Source organism: Equus przewalskii, chromosome 18 (genome assembly GCF_037783145.1).
Source record: "Equus przewalskii isolate Varuska chromosome 18, EquPr2, whole genome shotgun sequence".
NCBI classification, from domain to species: domain Eukaryota; kingdom Metazoa; phylum Chordata; class Mammalia; order Perissodactyla; family Equidae; genus Equus; species Equus przewalskii.
In genome coordinates this window covers 31640386-31658243 of record NC_091848.1, presented here as the reverse complement: position 1 = coordinate 31658243, position 17858 = coordinate 31640386, and the positions used below count along the sequence as shown (strand labels likewise).

At 45.0% G+C, this 17858-nt stretch overlaps 1 protein-coding gene and 1 long non-coding RNA gene across 3 annotated transcripts in view; one reads left to right on the top strand and one right to left on the bottom strand.

The window, feature by feature from the left end:
• MB21D2 (Mab-21 domain containing 2) overlaps positions 1-17858 on the top strand; it is a 108742-nt gene that overhangs the window by 38704 nt on the left and 52180 nt on the right. The gene's annotated exons all lie outside the window — the stretch shown is intronic.
• Positions 1995-7516, bottom strand: LOC139077018 (uncharacterized). Its single transcript, XR_011529144.1, has 2 exons — positions 7229-7516; positions 1995-3454 (listed from the first exon to the last, which is right to left on the bottom strand). It is a non-coding gene; the product is annotated as an uncharacterized lncRNA (long non-coding RNA).

Sequence of the window (17858 nt, the reverse complement as noted above, 5' to 3'; positions counted from 1 at the left end):
AGTGCTGAAGAGAAGGGGGTAATGTACTAGGGGCATCGTCTGCCTCCAGAGAGTGAAGCTGGCAGACCAGCACAGCAGCACAGAGGCGGGTGGAAGAGGGATGACGGCGGAGGGGCACAGAGAGGCTACTTGGCTTCTCCAGCTGTGGAATTGGCTGAATGGCGGTGGTGGGAGGAAGAGAAGTTGAACTTAGTTGTTGCTTCAGGCAGAGCTTTTCAGTTTGGGGCAATGAATGGGTTATAGATGGAGAGGGGGAATGGGCAGGGAGGCCTCCTGAGACTGGTTACTTCTGGCCCTCTTCCCCTTCACCCCTGTATCATACCAATATTACCACTCTCTTTTGTGTGCTGTGACATGATGAAGTCGGGAAGTGTCCAGGGGCTCTTCCAGTTATCAAGTACGGTCATACCAGAATTCTCCCTGTAATGTCTGAAGCTGCACACGTGACTACTGAAAACCATTACTCAACGCTAATGTAATCAGATCCATAGTAACTGTGTGTACAGTGGCCTTTCCATTGCCACGGTAGGGGGAGGCCGATGGGACCAGGGGTAAGGGTCTCATTTTGGAGAGAGTAGGGAGCGAAGCACACAAACTCTTCCCCCACTGGTGGGTGTATAGGACAAGGTGGGCGCTTACCTGGTGTGTGTGTCTAATAAACTTATGAATTTCATATTTGGTGCTCTGCTGAGCATTGCCAATTTGGGGATCTGTGGGGCTTGGGGAGCTAATGAATCCCTTGTGCTGAGCCTCACAGGGGAAGAGGGAATAGAGGTCAGAATCCAATGGCATCTTCAGTGCTGTGTGTGTGTGTGTGTCTCTTTGAATGAATGACACCTTGGCTGTGGCTTTAGTATTCAAAGACATAGTGTGCAGGGGTCTTGACTGCTGTCAAGTTATTGATTTTTCCGTTGTTTTGTTCCATTTTGCTCTTCTGATGGAGGGAGAGGGGCTTGTCCAGAGGTGACTCTAGAGACAGCCTGGAAACTGTACCTTAATTTCAGCCATCCCTGTACTTAGGATTCTTTTCTCTGTTTTGAAATGTTTGGCCCTAAACTCCGAGCTCTTCCCCCTTTGGTCTGAGGCCTCCAGGAGCAGTGCAAAAGGCCAACAGCGAACTTCCTTTAACTTGAGAGACATTTTGGGTTTTTGGTGTCTCTTGACCTTTTTATTGTAAACTGCCTCTGATCTTTTTTGGAAATAGGTGGGGGTTTGAGTAATAAATGAGTAAACTTTCCTTTGTCCAAATCTAAACAGCCAGAAACCTGGGCAGGAATTATTTCTCAGTATTATGAGAAACAGACTTGGATTGAGATTATTGAAAAAAATGATCTAGGATATGTCACAAGATTAGGTCAGCTCTACCTTAGTCTATCACAATGATTGTTTTTCTTTATATCGCAGCACCTTATAGCATCTCTCTTTAGTACCCAAAGGTGTTTCTAGTTACTGAAATGCCTTTTGAAGCATCCAATAGAGTCTAAGTAATGCTCTCCCCACAAAGTTTTGTCCCCATCATTCCACTCCTCTTCTTAAAATCTTCCACAGTTCCCATTATCATTAAATTGAAAATCAGCCCTGTTAACCTGTCTGTGAGGACCGCCTGGCCTCTGCCCACCTCCCCAGCCTCATCTTCTGTCTCTTTGCTCTCCCTACTCTGGGTTCTTTCAAGATCCTTTAGCCTGACTCACCCACTCTTGATTTGAGACCTTGGGACATGCTCTCTCCGCCCTCTGCCTCTCCTTATGCTTCAGGTTTTTTCCTGACCCCATAGACGAGCCCAGGTTTTTCTGTTATACTCCTACATTTGTACCTGTACTGTTAGTACTTACAAAATGTCGGTCCTTCTCCACAGGAGATACTCCCCATGAAGACAAATTCTGGGTGGTTCTTGTCTACTCTGGTATCCCTCGCATCCTTCTCAGTGCCTGGCGAGCAGTGCAGGCTCAGGAAAGATTTGAGAAAAATGAAAAGTGTGCTTTACACTAGTCAAGTTGTTTTTGACATTAGTAATCCGTGTTTAGTAGGTCACATCAACTCCTAGATAACCATAATTCTTAACAAGTTAGTAGTCTTTTTCCAAAGAACCTGGATCACTTCAATCTACAAATATTTGTCACTTTTCATGCTGGGAATTATCATCAGGGATGGGGTGGGTGGAAAGTGGATTGTACATAGAAGTGACTGACTCAGCCCTGCCTTCGTGAACATGCTCACCTTTCATGTGAATTAAAGCTTTATAACAGGAAATTTTCACTTGCATAATCTCCATTGATGGCCCCATAATAAACTTTGAACTTGGCAGAGCGAAGGGCTTTATCCCCATCTTACGAATAAGAGATGTTCCTGACGATAACCGAATACTGTCTGGTTGAGAGGTTGCGTTGAATATTTGCTCTGAGGATGCAGGTGAGTGGTCAGGCCACACTGATTGGCAGGAGAATGGTACAGAATTACAACAGCCATGGGAGACCATTCTGAGTTTGGAAGTCATGTCTCTTGGCCTTAACAAGGCATGTGACAAGAAGCAATCTTTGGACCTGCCTGTTTCAACATGGGTTTTGTGTTTTTAAGTACAGGGGTAGCATGACTGAAATTCCCAGCTAATCCAAGGCACTCATTTTGCTTTAAATGTTGTAGTTTATTTACCCATTTTGCAGATGAGAAGCAGAGAGTCAGAGGATATCATTTACCAGGGCAACTCAGCTGGGGAATGGAGCCGAGCTTCAGATGCAGGTCTCCTGACTCATGTTTGGGAGGTCCTCTCTGTGCACTGAGAGTGAGGGGCAGACCTGATTGCGTGGTTTTGGGATCATTGTATGTCTATGCAGTTCTGGGTATGCAGTGTCTATGCTGTTCAGATCAAGTACCAAGATCATCGGTATTTGGTTGTATAGTTTATTTCATGATGATGATTATTGGCTGCCTTCTTCAGCGAGCCATTCTGATAAATCTCAGGCCCTTGCTCCACTCAGGCATCATCCATCTAAATACTATTGCCGTACAATTTATTTTCCTCTGGTAGTTGGTCTGCGTGCCTCTCATATAATATGAATGCTACAGCCGCCCTGTTTCCTGCTCTTCCTTTCCCTTTCTTAGCTCAGTTCAGCAGACTCTTGACAGTGCTGGTGGCTGCCCAGAGAGCAGTGGTCTCTTCTCTTATTCATGACGTTAGTGGCAGGTTGGTTGCTTTGGCCTGTGCAGGCTGGAATAGGCTCACTGATGGAGGCAGGTGCAGCTGGTCTTCCTGCCTGTGGAACTGGCCATAGCCCCAAGTGCACGCTGAGGTCAAGGGCTGTTGAGGGGTGGGGTTTGCAGAGCAAAGCGTCTAGTCTGGGTAATTGGCAGCCTTCACTCCTCTGGCACGGCTGGGAAACCCAACTGTGATTAGAGCCTGGGTAGGGCAGCTGCGTACTGTGTGACTGGATCATTGTGCTTCGGGTTTGTTCTCATTCTAAGAGGGGAGACAGGATGGTTAGAGCATCAGACTGCAGCTGGAGGCAGCTTTCAGATTCTGGATTGTTTCGTTCCCTGTCTCCTCCACCACCCAATCCTGTCATGTTATTCTTCCTCTTCTTATTTCATTATTAAATACAGCACATTTATTTTAACAACTAGTCTGTGGCTGACTTAATCACTTAGTGTTTTATTTCATGGACACATTTTCAGTTAGTAGCGTAGGCCCCGAACTTACCATCTCATTGGCTCCATCATTTCCCACTGTGCCGTCTATGGGAGTTTGCTTAACCATTACTAATACCAATTGGCTGGGTTATTTCCAGTTCTTCATGATTATGTATGGCAGTGAATAGCATGGAAGAGTTGCACTCAGAGTCCTAGGGATGTTAGAATCCTTCCTTCCCTGGACATAACTCAGTCCAATCTTTTCGTTTTAAAGACCAGAAAATGGAGTCCTGATGTGTTTTAAAAATTTTGCCTGTGTGTCTACCCCCTTCCCTTAAGATGATTTCTTTTTTTTACCACTGATGACTGGCTAGGAATGGAAGAAAGCAAGGCCCAGTGAACCCCTTTCCCATTAACTGGCAGTTGGGAATTCCATCAGCAGCAAAGTGTCAGAAAACTCAACACAAACTTACTTAAGCAAAATATGAATTTATTGACCTGCATCATTGACAAGTCCAGGGGGAGGGCTAGCTTGATGAAGAGTCCAATGGTATCATTGGTCCTTGTTTCTTTCCTTTTCCTGGCTGTGTCTGCCATTGTGTTGACCCCATTTTCAGAGAAATTCTCCTCTCTTGCTCCACCTGCCTCTCATCTGTTTCAAATCCAGCAGGAGAAGCTCTGCCTCTTCTCCAGCATTCCTGGCAAAAGCCTCGTTATGTCTCAGTGGCCCTCAGTAAATCATTAGCCACCCCTGAAGCGATCACTGCGATCACAGGGATGATCCGGCCGATGGACATAGGGAGTGGGGTTAGCCCAGGAGCAGTGGAAGCTGAGTCCCCTCCTTTTATGTGGACTGAGAGTGGGAAAAGGGCAGTTCCTCAAATGACAAGCTTGTTACCGGGCTATGAGGAGGATGGATGCAGAAGACTCAGATAATGAGGGTCCAACACACATATGCACTCAGCCCTACTAACTTCTGGATTTGGCTGCCCTAGTGAGGATGGGGTGAGAAGTGGAGGACCACCGAGATGCGTAAAGGTCACAGGCTCAGAATTGTTGGAGCCAGAAGGGCTTTTATAGGCCCCTGTTTCCATTACTGATTGCTGCATAAAAACTACCCCAAAATCTAGTACCTTAAAATAACAATTTGATTATATTTGATGATTCTGTGAGTCAGGAATTCTGACAGGGCACAGAGGGGATAGCTTACAATTGCTCTATGGTTTCTGTACCTCAGCTGAGAGCTGGCCAGACATCTCTTGCTCTCTTGCTCCTTCCGGTCTTTCCCCCACCTCCAGTCTTTCTATGTGACTAGCTTGGCCTTTCTCGTAGCATGACAGCCTCACTGTAAGTCAGACTTCTCACATGGAAGAGCAACGCTCCCAGAGAGAATGCTCCAAGAGACAGGAAGTGGAAGCTGCTAGCTTCTTATGGTCTGGCACTGAAAACCCGGCAATATATCACATCCATGGTTCTCTGTTGGTGAAGTAGTCACAGAGCCCGCTGAGGTTCAAGGGGAGAGGACCTCTTCTGTTCTCAGATGAAACACTGGAGGCCCCGAAAGAACCAGTGATTGATCTAATTTCTCAGAGCTCCCTTTTCAGAAATAAAGTGAAAACAAACAACAACCAGGATAAAAGTCCGTACCCTGTCCAGCCAGAATCCCTGCACTCACCACCTTTTGTTACCTTCTCCTTTTGGTCTGTGTCAGTGAGCCATGGGGGCAAGAAGAGGTTTCCTCTTTGCAAATAAGAGGCTGGCAAAATGCTGCTTGTCAGTGTTTAGGGAGCTGCCTGGCCTCAGCCTCAGGCCACTCGGCTCTGCTGGGACTCCTTCCTCAGCCAAGAGCAGAGAGTGAGTTTGCTTGGATCGAGTTATAGAGCATCCCTTGGCTCGTTACCGTTCTCCTCCCTGGATGGGGTGTGGAAGTCTGGGTGCAAGGGACTGAGGATTCCACTAAGGATTCGGAGCTCCTTCTTCCTCCTTTCACCCCACAGCTCTTCCCACTCATTAGTGGGCCGCTGACATACTCCTGTTTGAAAGTCACTCATTTTATAACATACTATTTCAATATTTTATGGATTTATTGTCTCCCTCCAACCTGCAGTTTCGCACCATCTGGTGTGCATGTATGCGCTCAAGGGAGGGATATGAGGGGGACGGAAATGGTTTTCTCCATTCCCTTTATGGTCTCTCTCTCTTGGAGGAGGGAAAATTTGCAACCTTTCCTCACACAGGGCCTGATGTCTATTTCTAGGTGTGAGAGGCAGGAAGAGAGAGAAGGTCAGACAACATGGTTGTGCAGGGTATTTCAGCACATTCTCAGGGAATCAGAGAGCTCGCCTCCTCTAAAGATGGGAACTTTCTTCTCTCCTTCCAAGTGATCTTATACCTGGTGTGAGGACAGATTGTTTTTTATATCCTTATGTTTCATGGGATCATCCAAATACCTCAAAAGCAGGCACTATCTTCATGGGAATGCAGGATAATTAAATTAGTTTAGAATTAATTCAAAATCTGGGGCACCAGGAAAAGAATAAATTACAGTTCAGAATTGCTTGTGAATGTGTGTGTGTGTGTGTGTATATGTATGTGTGTATGTGTATGTGTGTGCGCATGCATGCTGAGATGCCCTGTGTCTTTAACATTCCAGATCAGGCAAAACGAAATCCTTAAAACACACGTACTAGGCAAGGGGGTAGGATGAGGTGAGGAGATTAATTAAATGTAACCTTCATTTATTTCCTTGCATTAATTCCCTTCTTAATCAGAGAGACATAACCAGATGAGATCTGATTGCTGTTCCTTTTGTTTTTTAATCCTTGCGAAGTAAAAGGACAATGCCAGTAGTGTTTTCAGTTCTTTCAGGAAGAATGTGATTCCTGTTTACACTCATACATTGTAGTTTAAGTCTGTATTTAATAGTGTATTACAGCTGCTTTCTTAACCTGAGCGCTTGGGAGAAATTCGGAGCCCTGGAGATGAACAATTAGCTTAATATAATGATATTTAAGGAAAAGTCCATGAGGCACAAGGGTCACCGGCTCTGTTCTCAGTTTCTGATGAGTTGATTTCGTTGTTACCCTTAGTATCAGCAATTTCCAGGCCCTTGCTTTTTTTTTTTAAAGATTTTTATTTTTTTCCTTTTTCTCCCCAAAGCCCCCCAGTACATAGTTGTCTATTCTTCGTTGTGGGTCCTTCTGGTTGTGGCATGTGGGACGCTGCCTCAGCGTGGTCTGACGAGCAGTGCCATGTCCGCACCCAGGATTCGAACCAACGAAACACTGGGCCGCCTGCAGCGGAGCGCGCGAACTTAACCACTCGGCCACGGGGCCAGCCCCCCAGGCCCTTGCTTTTTAAAGGAGGCAGATATAGTCCTATATTGGCCATAGAAGAATGGCGGGAGTGGGGGCTTGGGGAGGAGTCAGCAGGGGCTGGTAGACTGCATCTGCTCCCTGAGCTCCATCCCAGCTTCATGCTCCATCCCAGCTTCATGCATCCCACAACTTCACTTCCTACTGGACCCTCAACTCGTTTCTTAAGACCCCAAATTCAGAGATCAGAGGTGGGATTATTTGGATCATATGCACCAAATGTCTCTTACTTGTAAGATGAAGGAACTCAAGACTTGCTCCTTTTGCTCTTCCAGTGCAATCTTCATCCCTGTAATTCGAGTAGTTTCCTTTTACTCCTGCCGATCCATTTTCCCAGTAGACAATCCCAGAAGCACTCTTACACACTTGAAAAGAAAAATACAAAACTCTGAAGGCAACAGCATCCTGGGGTCAGGAGACTGAGGTCTCATCTTGCATCAGCCTCTAACTTGCAGTCCACCTAACCCCTGGGTCTCCTTCTAGCCTTGTCGACACTGCTCGGCTCCCTCGGTTGCTATGAGAATAAAACCCAGTGACACGTGAGAGTGCTCTGGAAGCGGGGAAAGCTCTGTACGTAAGAGGTTATGTAATTATGTTCTGAGAACGCTCACAGCTGTCAAGTGTGACACACTGACATCCTCTCATGCTCCACCACTGTTGCGAAGCAGCTGTTAGTTTCATTTCTGCCTCTCCCTTCTCCATATGCCAGACTGAGGAGAAATGAATGGATTAAAAATCTGTTGGGGGTGGGGGAAGCCATCTGATGTGTCTTTTGTTTAGCTTTCCATCAGTGAGTATTTAAGTTTTGATATCCCCATTGAAACTGCGAGGTGGGTGTATAACCAGTGTAGGGGAAGGAAAATAGAGATCAAGTTATTCTAAAATGAAGCGATGAAAGTGACAGTCCTCTGGGTATGCAAGGAGATGAATAGGACTCTTAAACATTGGTGTTGGGGTTGTCTGAGCACCTGTGAGTTTTCCTGGACTAGTTCACGTACGTGTTGAGATACTTCTGTGTAGCTCTTGAGTTTTATTTCTCGTCCCTCCTTGTACCTACATCTACCTATATCTGGAGGAGTCTGGCCAAAGCCTTTGAACACGGGGCTGTCATGTCTAGAATGCACTTCCTTACCTTTTTCACCAGAACACCTACTTTGTCAAGATCTAGTGCAGATAGAAACTTTGCAGAAAGTCACCCCTGATACCCGCTGTCGCGGATGACCATTCGTATCTTTTCCTCACCTCTGTGTTTGTGAACACCTTCGTCCCAGCACCCATCACTGATGTAAAGACATCCATCAGGTTATGGTGGAAGATGGATGGTGAGCTCTTTGAAGGCGGGAATCTGTCTCCTTCATCCTTGTGTCTTAGGGCTTAGCAGAATTTCTGTTAAATATTAAGTACTCAGTGAATGTTTAATAAGTACCTGAATGAGTTAAAAAGAAACAAAAATGAAACTACGCCAGTTTCCTAATATCCCTTCTGATTCAATAAATAATGTTAGTGCCCCAGCAACATGTTCATTTGGAAACAACTGTCAGTTGCCAAGACGTAGAATGTCACCAGGTTCGGGCATTGGTACATGGATTGATTTCCTGGGGCTGCAGTAACACATTATCACAAATTGGGTGGCTTAAAACAAATTTATTCTCTTACGTTTCTGCAGGCTAAAAGTCTGAAATCAAGGAGCTGGCAGGGCCTTGTTCCCTTTGAAGGCTCCAAGGAAGATGCTTTTCCTAGCTTCTGGTGATGGCTGGCCATCCTTGGCATTCCTTGTCTTACAGTTGCATCACTTCTCTTTCTCTCTCCATCTTAACATGGCAGTCCCTCTGTGTGTATCTGTGTCCAAATTTCCCTCTTCTTTAGAGGATGTAAGTCATTGGATCACCCTAACTCAGTATGACCTCACCTTAACTTGATTACACCCATGGAGACCCTATTTCCATGTAAGGTCCCATTCACAGGTTGTGGGGGGGTAGGGGGAGTTAGGCTTTGAACATATCTTTTTTGTAGGACACAATTCAACTCACAGTGGCACTTTGACCTCTTATCGTGAAATCCTGACTCCTTAACTCCTCAGCCTCCCCTCCCACTGGTTGTCCAGCCTCTGCTTTCCTCTTTCAGAGGAAAATTCTCTGTATTTCAGTGGCAGCTGTTTGGGAATTTTTCCTGTTATGGGACTCAACTCTATCTCCCTTTTGTCCTTCTGTAATCAGGACGAATATGGAATAATAAGCTGTCTTCTCTTTTGGGAGGATGGGGAGCTTCCAGGTTTTGAAGTTGGTGTTCCTGGCCTCCAAGGCTTCTCCCCTCGAAATCTTCCAGGTGTCTTTAAATCTTCTCCAGGATATAATTTCATTACCAAGCTGCTTCCACGCTAATGGAACCTTTTGCTTATCAGTGTGTTGGTGAAACTAAATGAGAATCTTCCAGGTGTGGTATGAATGCCCATCAAAGCAGACACATCTGCTTCCACTTCTGTTCCTGCAGCCTCAGTCACGCTGTCTTGGCGACCAACACACACCCTTGAAACATATGGATTCACTGTTGGTTGCATATGATGCTGCTAAGCACTGTTCTTCTCATTTAGCATTTTGACCCCCAAGAGCAGGGCCTGGCCCTTATATAGTTATACTTATCTCTGTTGCAGTGGCTTGTGGCCCTAGCCTGTTGAGACACGGCATCACAGAGTTGTCATTGCACATTGGATGATAATGGATCACAATGAGGCGGGGTAGAGGGAGGGGCCATACCTAGAAATGAGTCTGTGTTAGAGGCCACTGTGCTGCTTCCGCATCCCCAGACAGCTGATCAGAACAGAACCCAGATATGATTTGGGGCTAGCTGTGGAAAAGACTTGAGCATTTTTTTACTGTTACTCTGATTTGCTACTGAGGTGGGGGCCAATTGCTTCATACCATTAGGTGGGGGGGGTCTCCTCTGACACTTGCTAGTTGGATGCAAGTAAACTCTGGTGGTCCCACCCCTTTTTCTTTGAATGAATTTATACAGATGGGTAAATGTTGCCACGGATGGTCAGAACCAGAAGGGAGATGATAACCTAAAGGCAGGATAGGGTCTGGGTTAAGAACGTGAGCCCAGAAATCAGGCAGATTTGCACTCCTGGCTCCACCTCTTGTTTGTGACTTTGGAAAAATTGCTTTGTAAAAAGGGATTAATAATAGTATCAACTCAGAGAGTTGTTACAATTAAATGAGATAATAGTACCCGTTTAATTTTCACTAAGATGCAGTCAGGAAGGGAAGCTGAGGCCCAAAGAAGTCAAACGATTCACCCAGGGTCACTTGGCGTGTGCTGCCCTAAACCGGGAAGGAGGTTAACTTCAGCTTTTTGGTTTCTAATTTAAAGCTCTTTCCTCTAAACCACTCCAGCACTTCAGAAGTCATCAGCTTATGTTTATTTACCAATCTATATTTGTTTACGGAATAAAGACAGGAAAATAAATAAGATTTGTATTTAAAACCTTCCTCACCAGAACATCCATTGACTTCCTCTGTAGTGTCTATGGCTTTATTTCAGATGTGTCCAGATGACTTGTGGGAAACGGTTTTCCTCTGAGACGGGGACCTAAGTGGAGAAGTTGGGAATGGCGCCTGCTTCTGCTGAGTGGCCTGGCAGTGGTGGCCCCAGGGTGGGCAGGCCCAGTGCAGAAGCCCTCTGTGCACGTTCAGCAACTGCCTGTATCCTGAGGCCGTGTTATCTCCATTTAATATGCAACGTGGACGATATTTTCTCTCAATTTCCTGTGAATTGGGGAGGTGCCTTGTGCCAGCTTTCCTAAATTGCCACAATCAATATTCTACTGCCTTTATTTTTTATGCATGCTAATGACTTCTCTGCTTTTGAAATGTACTTGTTTCTAAGATCAGTCTTTGCAACAACACTAAAAAGTAAATAAATAGAGTAACTAAAAAAGAAAAGAAGAAAAAAGCCTTTTACATCACCGTGAGTTTCCGCCTGGAGTTTTGTGTCATGAATCTGAATGGGGATGGGAAACGCTGCTCTGCCGTGAGACCCTTGCTGGCCTTGTTGGGCCAAGGCAGAGTGAAGAGAGAGGCCGGGTTTTGGCTCAGAAAACCATTTGGCCATGTGGACAACAGCTTGAAAGCCTGTGCTACCTTCATTGGCTTTCTGGAATCATTCCCCGTACTCCTAGCTGAATTGCCTTCTGACAGGGCCCATGTGAGTCTGGGGACACCAAAGTGGCCTCTTGAGGTTGGGTGGTAGTCTTCCACCCCTATTTATGCAGTGTTATGTGTATCTACTTTACTAGACCTTTAGGACTCTGTTCTGCGTTGTCTCTGCTTTAGTTTTCTTTATATACCTTACATTTCATACAAAGGAATCCCTTCCTGGTGTCACACTGTTCCCACCATCTGTGATGTCTATTCTGGTCCCTACTTCACGTCAATGTCTATTTTTTTCTGAAAACCATCTATCATTTAAGGATGAGATCAAATGTCGTCTTCATGAAGCCTCGTCTGATTTCTGTTTTTATTCATTGTTTTCAATAAACATTTTATTGTGTATCTAATATGTGCTAAGCCCTGTGCTTGATGCTGTGGAGGAAGAAAGATCTCTACCCAGGGCCCTTACGTTCTACCCAGGAGAGAGGGGGGAAAATGTATATACAGGATGTTAGGTGGTGGAGCAGGGAGGGGGTGGTCATTTGAGAGAATGGTCCAGGAGGGAGGCCTTGCTGGAAAGGTGATGTTGAGTTAGGATCTGAAGGAGAAAGTGCCATCCTCTTCCTCTGAATGGCCTTCTTCTGGCGTTCTCACAGCTGTGTTTTGGGCAAGAACCACGTTGAGGGGGATAGTTATGAGAGAGTGTGTCTGTGCCTGTGCACACGCACACTTCCCAAGCTGTCTGGCTCTTTGTGTCATGTACTTAACAAATGACTTTGGAGTGAATAGTGTTGACCAGGTTTGTTTTACTGCCATTCCCGGTGAGGTGAAGCGAGATTTATTCTGTACTGTGCCATATTGTTCAAGAAGAGATCAGGGATCCCTCTGGGTCCGTGGTCTCTGGTGATGGTACCGCCATTGCTGTGTGAGCCCAGAACCCAAGAACCCCTTCGAAAGGCTTAGTTTCTCAACCTTAAAATAAGGGAGTTGAATAACTGACTCCTAAGAGCTCTCCAGAGTTTCTTCAGTTTCTCTCAGGAAATCCTAGTTCCAGTTTCATCTTGTGCAGGATCCTTTGCTGATGAGTCCAGCTCACAGATTGCCCCACTGCTTGTGCCATAGTCAGTACCTGGTAAGTGGCACCTGTGGGTGTATTGTCGTTGGCACCATGTGTCCTGGGAGAGAGTCTGCTCCAACTAGATTGTGAGCACTTACATGACAGGCTGGGGGACCTATCTTGTTCCCTTTATAACCTGCAGTGGAAGACTCTGTTGTGGATTTGTTGATTCATAGCTCCATCCATCTGTCTGTTATTTATCGAGTGCCTGGAAAATCTGATAGGCTGTGTTAGATACTGGAAATACTTTTCCATGATCCTCTGGAAGTCCACATGTCAGATGAATAATATTATTGCAAAGCGCTTTGTTGTTTTCACGGTGCTTTAGCATCTATTTTACCCTATTGATCTTTAGACATCCCTGTGATTGAGGTAGGACTTATAATATGAAGTTACATTTTGTGCCCTTTAAATTACAGAAGGGTAATAATATAACTTGGAAAAAACTGAGAGAGATTGAGCAGTTTAAATGGTGCTGGTGACTTGGAGCCTGGAGTCCCACTGTGAGGCAGCGTGCTCAGGGGCAGGAGATGACTGCTGGAGACCCAAGTCTCTTCTCTCTTCTGGCCTCAGGTCCCATATGTGCTAAAACATGTTGACTCTACCTTTTGGGGGGGTCTTAGGGATTTCCAAGGCTGCTTTTAACATATGTGATTTTGCCTTACGCATTGACTTAGGAACTGATTTCCTGACGTGGTGCGTTCCCCCCTTTCCTACGTCACAGAGGAGGAAATTGTCTTGGAGGAATTTTCCTCCTCTCTGCATGAGAGGCAGGGTGAGAATTGATCCCATGCCTTCCTAACTTGCACCCAGAGCTTTCTCCTCTTTAGCCTCATTTCTGTAATTCCACGGGGACTCTGTACGTGTGGACTGGCAGTGCCTATGGGAGGAAGCGAGCCCGGAAGCTCTGCAGGATGCGCACGCTGGATGGCTTCATCAGAGTGGCTTCCCTTTGAGTCTTCAGCCAGCTCTGGGCGGCCTTGGGCTCCTTCTGGCCTGGGTTGGAGAGGCCTGTTTGGAAATCTGTAGCTGCTTCTCCTCTGGCATCTAATGAATTCTGACTGACTTTGAATGCTCCCCAGACTCGGCTGCAGTTCTTTAAAACTCATCTTCCACATGGAATTGGCAGGTTCATTTAATTGTTTGGGAGCCAGATAAAAATGCTTTGTTCTTTGTTCCTACATTATGCCATTTCAAAATATCTCTTCTCCTGCAAATTGCTGAGACTGTTCCATTTGGGCCTTCAATTGGTTCTCTCTGAGCAGATCTTTCAATTTATATTCCAAGGCCTGTTCTTTCTGATTACACATTTAGGATATCAGTTAGGTTTCTTAATCTATTCACTCAAATTTCTTTTTGCCTTTCTCCCTTTAAATCTCTTCCCTTGTGAAAAGCATGCAGAAATGGTAGCTGTAAGGAAATGCAAGTACTTCTTTTTCCTGTTTGCCTGCTATAGTGTATGATTTTTTTTTTTTTGCTTAGTTTTTTCCTTATGTTTTAGGGTGGTGTTAATAATGATAGTGATGATAACATCATTATTAAATTTTTTCCTCTTAAATCTGTTCCTATACCTAAATATCAAGGAGGCAGAAGGTTATTAGTGGACAAGAAAAATGCCCAGGGAGCCATGATCCAGACTTCAGAAAAGGTGCCCAGTGCGATGCCAGGGGCTGGGAGAGCTGTGAAGAGGATAAACGGGGTCTCTGTCCTCACAGTGCTTAGAGTCTGGATTCCTCCACGTGTGGTCATTTCTCCTGTGGGATTGGCGTTGTGAGTCTCATTTATCCCATGAGGAAACAGACTCAGGGTGTGGGAGTGATCTGTATGAGCTCATACAGTTAAAAAGTATTGGGGCTGAGTTTTAAATTCTAGTGTGGGGGCTCCTGGGCTAGTGTTAGAGGCTGTGTGCTAAAGGAAGAGATGCCACGTCTTAGCCCCATTCAGACCCACCCTCTAATAAGACGACTTGAGGCAGCCCTTCCTGAGTACAGTGGGAGGCTCTCCTGATTTCCTTTATTCTGAACATTGGACACATTATGGCATGGAGTTTTTTTGTTTTTTTTTTTTTTTTGAGGAAGACTGGCCCTGAGCTAACATCCATGCCCATCTTCCTCTACTTTATATATGGGACGCCTGCCACAGCATGGCTTATGCCAAGTGGTGCCATGTCTGCACCCAGGATCCGAACTGGCGAACCCCAGGCCGCCAAAGCAGAATGGGAGCACTTAACTGCTGCACCACTGGGCCGGCCCTGGCGTGGTGATCTTTGGTACATGTGGATCTTTGGTGCATATGGATCTTCGGTGCTGCCTTTGTCTTGCTTTACAACTTCTCCCAAAGCTTCAGTGTCTATCTATCTGTTAAGTGGAAGAGTGTGGAGAACAAGGAGGGAGAGAGGGAGAGGAGGTTAGTATTCAAGAGAATGGGTTCTGGAGTCAACAGACCTCTTACAGAATCCTGGCACTGCTGCATTTTGACTCTGTGATCTTAGCAACTTGAACGTCAGTTTCCTTATTTGTAAAGTGGAGATGATAGTACCTACCTGAAAGGTCATTTGAGGATTTAATTTAAAAAAAAAAAAGCAACCAGAAATGTATGTGAAGCATGCAACACAGCACCTGGCATTTAGCATAGTGCAAAATAAATATTTGCAGATGGTATTTTTCTGTTGGGGTCATTTATTCATTTACATGTTGTGTGCGTTTATTGAGCGACACTCAGGTTGTAACCCCGACACTATTGTTGTAACCTCTATCTTGGACCATTGTAGGTGCTCAATAAGGCATTGTTGATGAGGCCTGGTTACATTTGTGGTGAACTGAAACTTGGTGAGTGTCAAATGATTAAAGTCACATTGTATTAAATGCCATCTTAGTGTGAAAAACCACATGTCACAAAAGTGCCCTGTAAAGAAAGGAGTGTTGAATTCTGACAGGATCATCATGGGATGGAATGACTGCTAGATGATGTAGGGATGTGGCATGAAGTGTCCTGAAGTGGGAGAAGAGCCTGGAAGGCTGATGTGGTTGGTGAATATGATTGGTCTTAAAGGCCAAGCTAAGGAGTTTAGGCTTCATTCACTCACTCATTCATTCATTCATTCACTCATTCATTCATTCTAATGCTGAGGTGTGTGGAAGATGTTCCAGAGAGTCAATATACTAAACACAAACCAGGTCATTGGTGATTAAAATCATCTGAGAGAGAGAAAGATAATGAGGGCTGGATTCAGGACGGTGATAGTGGGAAAGAAAAGTAGCTGAAGGAAATCAAAGACGATGAGATGGTTTCAAAGCACTTTTAAGAATCTGGATTTTCAGGTGGTCATGAAAGTAGAAACAGGCAAACTCAGAGTAATTTGGAAATGTAATAATAGTGCTATTAATTAATTAATATTAGTGCAGAAAATTATGGGCATCTTGACTAAAGTGAACTAGAAAGACTGTCCAGAGGGTCTGTGAGGGGCGTTGGTTCTGAAAAGTCTGAGGCCGTTTGAGGGTTTACTGGACAACTGGGTGTCACCTGCTTCTCTCTCCGTCTCCTAATTATGTCCGCTGTACCGATACATTCTATTTTATTCTGATTGTTTTAAATTTCCTATATTTATAGCCATTGGATTCTAGGAAATGTAAGAAAGAACATTTATTTTTTCTTTCCACCATAAAATGAAAAGACTTTTCTTTTTCTTGTTTGGGGCTATACCTCATTTCCTCTTTTTCCATTTTTCCTTCCTTTAAAAATTTCTGCAAAGAAAATGACCTCTAGAACATGTGTATGTAACAGGTTGCAAGGATGGTTCAGCTGAGTGCTAGAATATTTTTAAGAATTCATTACTGACTGCCAGTTCAATCAAAGAAATCGTTGCTTTGAAATATGGGCCTATTTGTTTCCTATGGCATCCTCTCTCCTTTTAGCCCTCCTTTCCAGTTCATTTATTTTTGTAGCTGTTACATCGATTAGAGAGAGACTGCATGTTGGAAATTGTTGCTGTGCATGCTGATTGCCATCTCTGATTCCAAACCCAACTGAAAGGATGAGATAGTCTCCCGCTCCTCCCTTTTCTCCCTGAACTGGTTTGTACAAGTTCTGCTGTTTGATCGTCTCCCCTGTTGGCAGAACCTACCTTTGACCCTCAGCCACAGTGAATGTGTGTGTGCTGGCACTCCTCCAAACGCCCCGGGGATAAAACTTGGCCCAACTTGGCCAATCATTCCTGCAGCTGCTCAGTTGTTCTAATCTTTGTTGATATTTCCTAGAAAATTTTGGCTCCTCCGTTGACATTGGTTACTTAGTTTATTTGACATTTAGCTTGTCTTGCTTTTTGTTAAGGACTTCAGGGGACCACCGTGACAAGACGTGGGCACAGTCCTGGAGTAGCTCAAATGGAAGGAAAAGGAAGAATAATACCTTTTTTTTTTAAAGTGTATAATTTCGTGGTTTTAGTATATTTACAAAGTTGGGCGATGATCACCACTGTCTAAGTCCAGAACATTTTCATCACCTCAAAAAGAAAACACATACTCACTAGCGGTCACCTCCTGTTCCCCCTTTCCCAGTGCCCCTGGCATTCACTAGTCTGCTTTCTGAATCTATGGATTTGCCTATTTAGACATTCTAGACATTCATATAAATGGAATCATATAATATGTGGCCTTTTGTGTCTGATTTCTTTCACTTAGCATAATGTTTTCAAGGTTCATCCTGTTGTAGCCTGTAAAAGTACTTCATTCCTTTTTTATAGCCAAGTAATATTCCATTGTGTGGATGTACCATGTTTCGTTTGTAGGAATAATACCTTGAGTGTTTGCTCTGATGTTTTCTACGTTCATTGCTCCATGAGCTTTACCTTTTACTTTCATCTGTCTCTCATTTAAGCTACTTGGTAGGCACAATTATCATTACCATTTTACACATAAGGAAGTAGGCAGAGGTAGGTCACACAGGTAGTAAGTGGCAGAGCAGGCTTGGTTTAACTACAGTCTGTGCTTTTAACCAGCACACAACCGCCACCCTGCTTACAAGTCAGAGGCTATAAGACTTGTTTTTAAATGGTTATGAACATGGGAGAAAGTTACAAAAGTCTTAAACTACCGCGGGGCTCAGTAGCTCAGAGTTGGGCTGGCCTGTGGTTTGGGGTGTGAACCATTCTTACACGACCTTTGGAATATGGTACACAGTGGATTTAGGCCAGCAAACGTGATCTAGGCCACATGGAGGTGGGGTGGGGCTCCCAACCTCTGCCAGGTGCATTCATGGCTGACTCAGGCAGTGGGTGGGGCTGAGCCTGAGGCCAAAGCTTTTCAAAGGGTACGTGCTCCTGGGTGCGGCTGGGGCAGGCAGGGACTTGATAGCAAGCAGCTCGTTTCTGCTGGCGTGCAGAGGAGCACGTGCAGGGCTAGCCTGGTACCTGGCTCATGGCGCATGTGGTGGATGACAGAATGAATGAGAGATGCTAATCTGGTGGGTGCCAGATTGGAGAGCCTTGAACCTCAAATTGAAGGATCCATGCAGTAGGGTGCCTTGGAAGGTGTTGAACCCTACAGTGATGCGAAACTTGCTTTTTGCATGGTATGTCTTGCTCAACTCTATTTTTGT